This window comes from Python bivittatus, unplaced genomic scaffold (genome assembly GCF_059951505.1).
Source record: "Python bivittatus isolate LINGU-HERP-01145 unplaced genomic scaffold, Pbiv_v1 ctg000410_np1212, whole genome shotgun sequence".
NCBI classification, from domain to species: domain Eukaryota; kingdom Metazoa; phylum Chordata; class Lepidosauria; order Squamata; family Pythonidae; genus Python; species Python bivittatus.
The window spans coordinates 7,015,450-7,028,234 of record NW_028277067.1 but is presented as its reverse complement, the minus strand read 5'-3'; positions in this window follow the sequence as shown (position 1 = coordinate 7,028,234).

The following is a 12,785-nucleotide window of genomic DNA, read 5'->3' as shown; positions in this document are numbered from 1 at the left end:
AAATCTCAGCCCATCATGGATTTCTATGAGAAATGAAAAAGAGGAACTCATTCATCCAAAGAACGAATGTCATCTTGAAGCTTGGGCTAAATGCATTCAGTGGGGTCTTTCCTAAGTAAGTTCACTTTCTCTTCTGATTCCATTGTCCAGTCAGTTGTCATCTTCCTCTAGGTCCAATTTGTTTACCCAAGTATGTAGGCCCATGAAAATTGCTGTTTTACTTGCTCACCATTGTCTCTGCTTGAAGAGGAAAGATAAATGGGTGAAGCACATTAAATTGCACATTTAATTTTTCAATTTAATATTGAATTGGATTTTCAATTGCACCATCAGGGCTGCCAACTTGACACCCCTGGATTTCAGCAAAAGGAACTAAAAGTAAGGGCAAGGGGATTCAGACAGTGACAGTTTCAGCAGGTCCCAATTATGCCCATCTCTGACCTTAGCCCAGAACTTCTTCAGTGGTAAAATTCTAGTTTATACTCAAGTACAACATCCTGATTTCCAGTAATCCCAAAAAGCTGCATCCTTGTAGAGATCAGTCATCTTCTCTTTTTCCATCTTCATTTTTATATAATAATAAACATACTTCATTTCCTGAAAAAGAGATTAAGCAAATCTGAAAACATTGCCCTCTGCCTTTCCTTCTAAGCCCTGAAGTTTGGCGGACTTCTCTGTAGTTGTCACCCTTGCGAGGCAGTTCAGACAAGAAGCACACCCAGAAGTACAAGCTCTACCTTTATTGTAAGGTTACATTAACAGAATCTTATAAGTCTGAAAGTACATCTCTCTCCCCACCCCCTTGCTTTTACAGCCCAAGAAACTTGAAAAGGTCCTTTCTGATATGTTTGCCACATCCCCATTCCTTCTATGGTCTCAGCTGCCATGATGCTTGCAAAATTTGGACCACGAAATGAAATATTCATTTCTGGTGAAATATTTGCACAAAAAAGCCCGTATTTGTTTGTGAAAGATTGTTTGGACAAGAATATATGGTTTAAAAGTTGAATTGAAAAAGCATGGTAGATACATTTTAGAAGGGAGTTTATGTACTGAAACTTATAGGAGGGCAATCTGCATCACAGAGAATAACATTAGAGACATTGCCATTAAAAGGTGCATTTAGATCAATGCATTAAGTGAAAGTTAGGTACAAAGGCTCTGTATTGTTGGGTTACATAGTACATGAAAATAAATCCGGATTTTTTTTTTTTAAAGAGGTCATAAAAACATTATAACACTGAGCCCATATCTAGTGAAAAAGGAATAGAAAGTAAATTCTCCTTCAAGTTGAGTTTGACCCCTGATTACTTCTTTAATATGTCCATATAGCTTTTTTTTTTTGGTAACAGTATAGAACAATATAGATCTGGGATTTTTTTGTTTTGTTTTTGATTTCCCAAGCTAATTTATAATCATGAGATTTCCTGGTGGCCTCTCATCCAAATACTTACCAGTCCAATTCTGCTTATCTATTTCAAATCTGTTAAGATTCACTGACCTACTAATGAAAAAAAAAAAAAAGTAAAATGATCCCACTTTATTTATACTTTGTTAGGTAGATCAGGATAGGCAACTGCATGTCCTCTTGAGGTTTTAATTATAACTTCCACAATTCCCAACCAGCCTTAGTACCTAGATCGGATGGGAATTCAAGTCCAGACAAATCAGCTTGCTGATGTCTGGTCGAGATGGCTGTTGAAATTCTCCCTGCCAAATATGTGATTCAACAATCACAATAAAGTATGGCAGAAATGGGCAGTTTGGTTCTTATAGGCAACAATGTGTTCATTTGCTGCTTAGCATGTTCCTGGGCCCATCTGACTTAATGAATAATAAAAAATTAAAATTAAAGCAACATATTTATTTGCAGGAATGCCTTTGGGCCTTACGAAGATCACCAAGAAACCCTGGGTTGGTAGACAGGCTCCAGTTGAGTCTATAGGTTTTTGGGTAAATGGGATATATTATGACTGGCTACGCAAACCTGGCAGCCATTTTGTGAGTGCTCTCACTATGGGGTCTCAAAATTCCAAACGTGCCTGTGGCTCAGAAAAGTCGCAGTCTCCATTATTGTCCTGAATACTTGCCAGTTTAGTATGAAGCTTTCACTGTGAAAGTCCTTGTTTAGCAACTGCCTCGTTTAGTGACCATTCACAATTGTGATGATGATGAAAAAGTAACTTTATGACCAATTCTCACATTTATGACCTTCACAGGTCTGTAAAGCAAAGGAAAGCTGAAGGAAGGCCGTAGACACAGTCGTGGTTTCACTTAGCAACTGCTTTGCTTAACAACCGAGTTGCTGGTCCCAATTGTGGTCGCTAAATGAGAACTACCTGTATCAGTGATGTCTTTTATTGCTATCTCTTGGCAAATGTGACAGAACAGGGAAAATCTGTTCAAGCAGAGTAGAAAGAGCAGATTTCCCAGATTTTGGGTCAATGTAGAACCAGGGGCATCTGTATCTGTGAGTGTGTGTGTGTGTGTGTGTGTATCAAAAAAAGTCAAGGTAGCCACCATAGCTGCACCATCAAAGCCCCAGCCCTTTTTAATATATGTAGCATGCACCACACACATACAAAAGAAGTGGGGCTTTGATCAAACAGCCACAGCTGCCATCTTGACTTTTTTGATCACAGCCACAGACACCTTTGCATAACAGAGTTCACCTTTCCAGCTGTTACTGCTTGACTTAGCATCCTGCAGCCACTTTACTGGAGTACTTTGTCAAGTAAAGGAGTAATGAAATCCCAAGTCCCTGAACAACATTTGTTCAATTAAACATATCAACCATGCCACAACTTTATGGGCTTTGATGCTTTCAGATGGTGCGATTTCAGACCTTTGGAAAGCTACCTCTTTGCATGCAAAGAGGTGGTCAGAAGAAAGTGCAAGTCTATCAAAATGAGTATATTAAAAACACAAGCTAACCTGCCTTTGCACTGAGCAAAGCTTTGAAGGTCAGGAATGGTAGCATCACTGCAGAGATAAACTAAACCTTCATTTGTAACCATCATTAGGATGATGATAAACCACATTGCTGCAGGTAAAACTGTGTCCTTAATATGCAAACCAAACCAAACACACAGACAGGCTTACCTAAACATCAAAAGAAAAAAAAAACGACGACAACAAAGAAAAGGATAGCACCGCCTGACTTCCCTTCCCTTTACTGAGAACCAGAAAAAATCTGGAGACGATGATGTTAAGATGATGGAAATAGAATCCTCGCGTAGGCATTCTGTACAAGTTGCAGTGACATGAGAATGATGAAATGAGTCATGACATCACAGTGCAAAATCTGGCCTTTTGTACTTGCATCCTGAGGTCAGATCCAGGTATGCGGGTCACATGGTTTGTATCACAATACACATTTCCACTTCTGCCCCCTTCCCCCTCTCCCCCGATGGATGTCTAACATCTATGGTCCATCATGGTCAAAGATGAGAAGGAGCACATGGAGAAACCTTTTGCTACCTTTTTCCTTATTTTAATTGATTCAGTTTATAGTACTTTTCAAATTAAATTAGTTTACTGAAAGCACAGTGTAGCCCTGCTGTATGTTTTCTGCTCTGAAGGACAGGACTAACTTGAATTAGTTTTCTGCAGTGATGCAAATGGTCCCCCTTAAAGAGACAGCCTACCTTCAATGGTTCAATGAGTTGTTTGTTCTCCTGGTGCTCCCATGTTTTAGCAGCATTTCCCCCCCTTTAACCTTAATCTTTGCCCACTGTGCCATACACACTCAGTAGACCCATTGGCTAGACTTGATGCTATGCAGTCTATGGTTCTGGAGGCAAGTATTATAACATCCTCCTTCAAAATTGTCTCTGTCCCTGTTTAGAGGGATTAACTGAGTTGGCTCTGCAAGTTTTTATTACATTGTCTCAGTCTTGGCACTCTGCCCCTGCTAACTAACTGCTCGAATTAGGTGGATGAGGAAAATGCATACTTTCTGCTAGTCTATTCTGCTAGTTTATTCTGAAGTAACCAGGAAGGTAACTAAATTCTGTCCATTGGCAGTGGCTGAAAGGAGATTTAATGCTGGAACTATTAACCTCCAATTTATATTGTTATCTGATCAGGTATTGCTGCATATCCTTTTGATTATTTTTTTTCTTTTTATCCTTAATATTCTCTATTTATTTTTACTTTGTAATGGTTTTGGTCTCTGACTGTAAATAAATAATATCCAACAGGCTTTCTATACAGATTGGAGACATGAGATTTGAAGAGGGCATAATTCAATTTGGGTTCATGGTTTGAGATTCAAGAGCAAACCTATTTGATTCCAGCTGCTTCAAAATTTGATTTGAAAAAAGAGCTACCCGTAGTTTTTAGTGGAGAAGCATCAAAATGCCCAACTGCCGGGGAACCAATGGCGGACTGAAGACAGCTCCACAAGAGTGGAGCCAACGACTGCGACAGAAAGAGGAGTTGGTAAATGGATCAGCTCCTTAGAATTCCTCTCCAGAGCAAAAAGAGGACCAGGATTGCCCACAAACACTCCATACAGTGGGTCCCTGCAAGGAGACCATAAGGCAGTGGTCTCTGATGGGTTTTAGAGCTTTGGGAGCCAGGAAAGTCATCTCGCCTAAGCCGTGGTTTGGTACCTTCAAAAGGACTACTTCCTTTCTTAACCACATTAGGAAATTGCTTGTTAATGGCTCTTTGGATGTTAAGAACCTTCAGAAGGGCAAGTTTCATTACACTGGGTGAGTTTCCTTCTATCCTTGATGAAAAAAGTTTCATGCAAGTTTAAGGACTAAAAAAAAAAAATTATTTTTGAATAAACAGCAAAAGAGTGTCTAGAATATTGATTCTGGAAAGTTATAAACTGTTTAAGGGGACAGATGGGCTTGAAATATGAGCATGAAACTGAGCAAACTCAGGGAGGCAGTGAAGGACCGGAAGGCCTGGTGCAATATGGTTCATGGGGTCACGAAGAGTCGGACACGACTTAACGACTAAACAACAACAACAATGGGCTTGAAATATGTTTTTGAAATTAATTACAAAAATACTCCCTGTGGGTTGTTTAGAATTTTGCATATATATATATATATATATATATATATATATATATATATTTCTTATATAACTATAAGAAATCTTCCCATGGGAAAGTTTGTTGATTAGGAAAAAAAAACATGATAAGAGGGGACTTTGAAAGTTGACTAGAGGAAACCAGAGAGAACTAAAGATTATAATTAAAGGAGAAGAGACCCATTAATACAGAATGGAGCAATATTATTTGATTGTGGAAGAATTCAAGGATATTTGTGAATCATGCATTTAGAAATTACTCTTAATAATGTCTACTATTATAAAAATGAATTCAAAAGAACTTATGGAAGAGGAGCAGATTTTACTGGATAAAAAAGACTGAGGCTGATTTGAATGTGGATCTGAAAATGGGTTTGAAAATGTTTAAAATGTATAACATTTTTTATAATTCCAAGTGAATTATATGGAAAACAATGTTACATCGGATTTACAAATGAAACTGACTGGTGTTTTAATAATTAAAGGGGACATGCAAATAATAAATCAGAAGAGTGGCTTGGATAGCTTTCTTATCTTAGATTTACAAAAGAGATGTGTTAAACTTGAAGGAGTTTCTGAGAGAAGACAAAGAGAAAATGACAAGAAATCAGCTTTGGGGACTGATTTGAAGGGATTAAAAATCAAGATTCTTAAAAGTAAATGGAAGGAATACAAAGTGGGTTTATTTGATCAAGGTTAGAATATATATGTTGCTGTTTCTGGTAGCTCTTAATGGACTTTTTTTGACTAGGACTGAATGACAACGCTTTAAAGATTTGTTTATAGATAGAGATAAGATATGGGAAGGTTTTTTGCTGTATTTTTAGAGAAAGTGATAAGTTACTGTGTTAAAAGTAATGTAAAGGAATATAAAACTGATTTATTTGATTAAGGTTAAATATATCTGTTATTATTTCTGGTAACTCTTAATGGACTTTTACTGATTAGGACTGAATGACGAGGCTTTATAATTTGTTTATTGATAAAAGATGAGCTATGGGAAGAAGAGATCTTTTGTTAAAATATCAGAGAAGGTGAAAAGTTACTGAAGTTGTTTGTACTTGTCTTGATGGAGGGGGAAGTCATTTCTCTATATATCTTTTTTGTTTCTTCTTTATTATTTTTTCCTTTTTCTCTGCACTTTTTATTTTTTTTACTTTTTATATTTTTCTTAGGCTGGGGAAGGCTGGCTGGGGAATTTTGGGAGCCGAAGTCCACACATCTTAAAGTTTCCAAGGTTGAGAAACACTGCAATAAAGACTATAATCCCAATTTAAATAAGAAACCTTTACTAAAACCATTTTGGTTGAGGAGAAGCAATCACTAGTCTGAACAGGCAGAGTCCTTCTAGCCTCCAGGAGTGAATGTCAACTTCAATCACTTTCAGCTAGTATAGTCAGTATTTAGGAATGAGGGGAGCTATGCAACAATATTTGAGGCCACAAATTTCTTAGCCTTGACTTAGAGTGCTATTCTGACTTGTAACTCTAGCCAGTTGTGCCCAGAACCATGGTGCCCTACTTATAGCCCTTACAGCCCTATCTGTACCAACATCATATAATCAGGAGAGCCAGAGCTAAATTATAAAACAAATAACAACAGTGTTTTAAGTATTGTACCCAAACATTGGCTGCACCTGTCTTTGTGAATTTTATATAGGTTGGTTACATACCAGCTCTCACAATAACTACTTTTTGAGACTTGAGCTGAAACCAGCCAGTGGAAATCCAAGTTGAATGAGCTGAATACACATGAGCTGCATACAAGGGCTTTCACTGAAAAACCTTGTTCTAAGTATTTTCGTATTTTCAGGGGCAGAATCAGTACTGGAAACTTTTTACTAGTTGTGTAGATACAAAAGTAATTCATAACATTTCTTTCTGCAGCTTTCTGTTGCATTTTCAGCAATTGTGGGCATGACATTTCCAAAGAAGAGTAAAGATTTCGCTGCCCAGAGTCACTCGGATTGAGATGGATGGATATAGAAACTGAACAAACAACAAATAAATATTTGAATCTATCTCCAAGCCATGCCTTCTTACCTGTAATTTGTAACCTTTGATCTTACCCATAGAAGTTTAGTCTTGATATGATGAGTCAGAACAACCAGACTTAGACCTGACAATGAAGATATTGAAGTGATGGGTAGCTTCTGCCTTTTGGGATTGACCATCAACAGTAAAGGAACAAGCAGTCAAGAAATACGCCACAGACTAGCACTTGGTACGGCAACCACAAAGGCCTTGGAAAATATATTAAAATGCTGTGATGTGACTATATCTACAAAGATCGGGATTGTCCAAGCCATGGCATTCCCTGTGACACTCTTTGGAAATGAAAGTTGGACTTTGAAGAAGCAGAACAGGATGAGTATTGACACTTTTGAAGTTGGTTCAAGTTGGTTCAAGTTGGTTGAAGTTCGAGAAGCCTCCTGAGAATATCGTGGACAGCCAAGAAAACAAACCAAGGGATCATTGAATAAATCAACCCAAAGTTCTCACTCGAGGCACAAATGACCAGGCTCAACTTATTCTATGGACACATTATGCAAAGACCCAGCTCTCTGGAGAAGGCTCTAATGCTGGTAAAGATAGAAGGAAAGAGAAGAAGAGGACGACCAGCAGCAAGGTGGATGGATTCTGTTACAGTGGTGATGAATGCACCTGAAAGACAGGTTAGGGACGAATCATCATGGAGAAAAACTATCTATGTGATTGCTAAGAGTCAACAAAAACTCAATGGCACATAATCAATCAATCAATCAATCAATCAATCAATCAATCATGAGTCAGTGGTGAGAATAAAAATTGGTCAACTCTTAAAGACATGGTTCTTCTTCTTGTTTATAAGAGGTATGGTTAAGATTTAGCAATGAAAGCAGATGACCTCTCTAAGACCTAGGAATGGAAAGATCAGCTTTAGATCTGATCCAAGCTGAGTGCAACCTTCTTCAACTAGATGTGTTGCACTGCAATTTCCCGTGGTTAATAATAGCCAAATATCACATTGGCCTGAATTATAGAAGCTGTCGTCTAACACATCTGGAGGGTGTCAGGCTGGGGAAAGTGGGTAAATGACCTGCATATGGGTGTGGCTTTCCCACAAACGTTGTGCTTCTTATATAAAGAATTGCAGAAAAAAGTACATTAGAAAAGGAAAAATGGGCACACACAGCTTCCCTAAATATCAACCCAATTCACAGATAATCTTCCTAACCAGAACTCTTCTTCCAAATGGGAGGACTACTATCGTACTTTGTGCTCTGCAAAGATTTTTCCATTAACAGACTACAGGGTCAAGGCAAGGCTAGGTTTGCAGTCTGAAATCAGGATGTTGCATTACAATAGGCTTTTTTTTTTTTTTTTTAGAAAAAGGTAGTAGCATTGTAGTTATTGAGTGGTCCAATGCAGAAGCAAATGATTGCTAATAAGGAAGATCAGATCTGGATAGTGACCAGATACATTGTTAAGCTGGAAATCACTGGGTCAACAGCAATCAAACTGTCCAGTAGATACAGCAAAATTACTCTGACTTAGAAATCAGGCTAGTCTGAAGCTTTAGAGGGCCAGACTGCTCCATGTCATGTGACTCACATTGAGATGAAAGTTGGGTCATGGTGGACCTGATGTCCTGCAGAGAAGAATTCACAGAACTGTGAATTAAGTTATTGAAAAATCCATCTCAAATCCCATTTGAAGGATTTCACACCAAATGGATTTTCTGATGGGATGACCACTAATAGATCATTAAAGAGGTAATTAAAAGCTCCCACAGAATGTAAGCTTTCATTATGAAGACCTCATCTGTAACATATAGCTAAGAGAGCTCAATAAAAAGTGCAAACTTATTATAAAATATCACCTAACAAACACAATAGCTTCAGTTGAACGGGGCCACATTCTAATGCTGTGAGACTTTTGATAGCAGTGGAGGAAGAGCCAGCTTTTGATCACAATTTTCTTGCAGAAAACATAGTTGAATTTAACTGATGATCCATTGAATTCTATCATTGACAAGGCAGCAGAGGCACCACCCATGTGCAGCAAATAGTATCTTAAGGGCCAGAAACTTTGCTTATCTGAAAAATTCTCCCCCCCTCCTCCCTCCGCTCCCCCTCCCCCTCCTCCCACATTGTCTCTGTGGATTGTACTTCATTTAGAAAGCCCCAAACTGCAAAAACATATTAGAAAGTGTTTCTCCTGTCACTGATGTGTCAGCTATCTGTGAGACAAAGAAAATGGTGGTAACAAACGTACTATTAAAGAGATGAAGGCAATGCCAGAAAGGTGGGGTAGAAAAATGTAAATGTCAGCTTTTCTGGTAATAGTCTGGATAGGACAGTTGCAAACAGAAATTGCTGTTAGTCAGTTTTAGACTTTGCACTTAATAATCTTACTGGAAATGGGGTAATATTTAGATGATATCATGCCTTTTTTAAAAATGCGGTTAGTCAGCTATGTGGTTTCTTCCCTCTTGCTAGCATGGACCCTGAATTTTTGTCCCAGACTTCTACTGACCCTGAGGCACCTCTCACTCAGATCAGTTGTGATGACCTCTGAAGGACCAAGAACCACTGTGCTGCACAAGGTGAGAAGTTCTAAAAGATCAAATTTAGCGCAAAATTAAAAATGTGTGTATTTATGTGCATGAATATTTCCACCTCAGCAAAGGCAACTGGGATAGTACTTTCTCACCATGAAATGCACATCCAGGTTTAAGCATAGACCATCTATCCAAGCTTCTGAAGTAATGATGTATACTTGCATAGACTTCAAATAGACTTCTAGGAAGCCATCTCTGCTGTTTGGGGTCTTCCTATTCAAGAGGTAAAGCTAGGGTTACCAGACACCTGGCAAAAAGAGGACATGTCCTCCTTTTCATCCTTGTGTCTTCCATCTGGCAGGCATAGCTTTAAAATAAAATATTGTCTGCCTTTTTGAGTATCTTGTCTTTTTTTTTTAAAATTTTGGACTGTTTTCACAACAGCAGACCTTCAAATTTCCATGTATTATGATTTTGTAAATTGTCTGTTTCTTTCTTTCCCTCATCCATCAACAGACTCAATAGCCTAGATTTACATTATTTAATTTATTTCCTGATTCCAGCCCTTGGCTTCAATCCAGCTCTTTCAAATCTATGATCACTGTAGTCTGTAGATCAAATGATATATTTCTATGGTGAATATGGCATCATCATCAATTCTATATTATGCTAGCATATGGTCTTGAAAATAAAGATTTGTTGGAAAAATATTGTGATTGAAAAACTAGTCTTTCTGATGCTGGAAAAAGTAATTTCATATACATGTAGGCCTAAGAACATTTTTTTTTTTGCAATTTTTTGCTGTAATTTTTGTTGTGGATGCCAAGAAAGTTAAATAGTTAGTGTGTCCTCCTCCCCCCCATTTGTCCTCCTTTCCATTTGTCCGTGTGCTCCTTTGCCTGTTCCGATATCTGGTAACCCTAGATAAAGTAGCCATTTCTCTTCAAATTTTGCATGTTGAGTGGCTTAGATCAAAAAACAAGAGGCAAAAAGGATCAATTCCTTATTGTTTGAATTGCTACTTTTTCAGCACTAAAGAATTGCTCTCTCTCTCTCTTTTTTAAACTAGGTATCAGCCCTTTGAGGTAGGCTAGGACAAGAAACAGACCCAACAGGGATTCCAAAAATGTTCTTTATTTTAAACAATATTAAACAAAATCAGTATGGGATTATTTTGAGTTTCTTGCTCACACTTTCCTCCTCTGTCTCAGGACTTTTTCTGCACATTCATACCTTCCTGATCCCCAAGATCAGCTCTAAATTCCTTTACACCAGGTTTCCTTAGCAACCATGCAACATCTCTTCAAATGGTCTCAATGAAAAACAACATCTATGATTTTTATCTTTCTTCATACTTGAGAAGGGTCTAGAATGTATTTCACACAGGCCTTTCTTAACCTCTTCCTCCTGGAGTGACAAGCAATGAAAATAATTAACCTGTTGATAAATAATAGAGTCCAAGGAAAGAGGCATTATCATTCTGCAGAAGTATTGTTTTCCTAAAGCTGATCAGCCATGGCATCCAGCTCAATCAGGAAGATTCATTTTTGCCCAAACATGAAATGATAAATGGTTTTCTAGAAAAATGGAAGGAACTGAGGGACATTTTAAAATTTCCCATTGCAAGTAGCAGGGATGTCCATAGGGCAGGTAAAGGAGAAAAGAAGTCAAGTTGGTGGCTGCCACCAGGTGATTAAAAGGGGGGGGGGCCTTGCTTGTGCAATCATGGCTGCCATCTTGACTTTTTGCCCCCCCTGCACACCCCAATACATATTTTATTTCTTTTTCACATATTTTCATTTAGTGAAACTTGTAATGGAATACCTCTGTTTTCTTGCCTTGGAATGAGTTCATTGTTGACATAGAATGTCAGGATGCTTCAGAAATTCTTTAATCTTCCTTAGAACACAATGTTTCTAACTAGAAAATAAGAAAGTATTTGTCTTCTAATGTCTTTCTTTCTTTTTTCTTTCTTTCTTTCTTTCTTTCTTTCTTTCTTTCTTTCTTTCTTTCTTTCTTTCTTTCTTTCTTTCTTTCTTTCTTCTTACATCTCATGATCACCTTCCAGGCTCCCTGGTTACCTGCGCTTTCTGATCTGTAAAATCCCCATAGGAGAGGCACCTTCGTGAATGTGGGAAGCCAGGATTGCTACAGATTATAAGAGCAAAGACTCTACAGCAACACTGGACACTTGGGGATACCCACCTCAATCACTTTGCAACTAAGGAAAACAGAAGAAACCTGTCGCCGAAATGTTATTCTCTTTTGAAAAATCAAATTTAAATTTCAGAGCAAATTTGAAAATGAATTGTGTACAAATGATGAACATGTGATTGCAAAAATGTATAAGCTTTTGTTGAAATTTGAAACAGAAGAGGAACAAGTTAAGGACTGTATGATAAAATGGGCTGAGAATTTTGGTTTTAACGTACAGATGGATCAGTGGGAGAAAATGTAGGTAAACGGGATGAAATTCACATTGTGTTATAATTTAAGAGAGAACTTTTACAAAATGATGTACCACTGGTATATGACTCCAGAGAAATTATCTAAGATGTATAAAGGTACTGCTAGTGAATGCTGGAAATGTGAAAAACATGAAGGGACATTTTACCATGCATGGTGGTTTTGTGAAAAAGCAAAAAAAAAAAAAAAGAAAGAAAAGAAAAGAAAAGAAAAGAAAAGAAAAGGATACAAATATATATATAATGATACAAAGAACTTTAAAGAGTAATATTGAGAAGAAATCAGAACTCTTTTTATTGGAGCTTATGGATAGCCAATTAGAAAATACTTATAGAAGATTGATTTTATGTATGGTAACTGCAGCAAGATTATTATATGCACAACGATGGAGAAATACTGAAACACCCACAATGGAGGAAAGGATTGTGAAAATGGCAGAAATGGCAAAACTGAACTGCTTGGTCAAGGACAAAACAAATATAAAAGACTTTATAAAAAACTGGAAGCCCTTTGTGGACTTGGAAAGAACATGAAATGATGATTTCTGGATTTGACAACTGAAAAAAGATTGAATAAAAGGCTGTGGGGATTTTTGTAATACTTAAGAGGGAGGATGGACAATGAGTTTTTTTATAACTGTTGAAAAGAAGGTCAAAAGTCGCTTATTTTTTCTGATTCTTCTTTCTTTAATTATCTTTTTTTCTTTCTTTTACTGTCTTGCTTTCTGC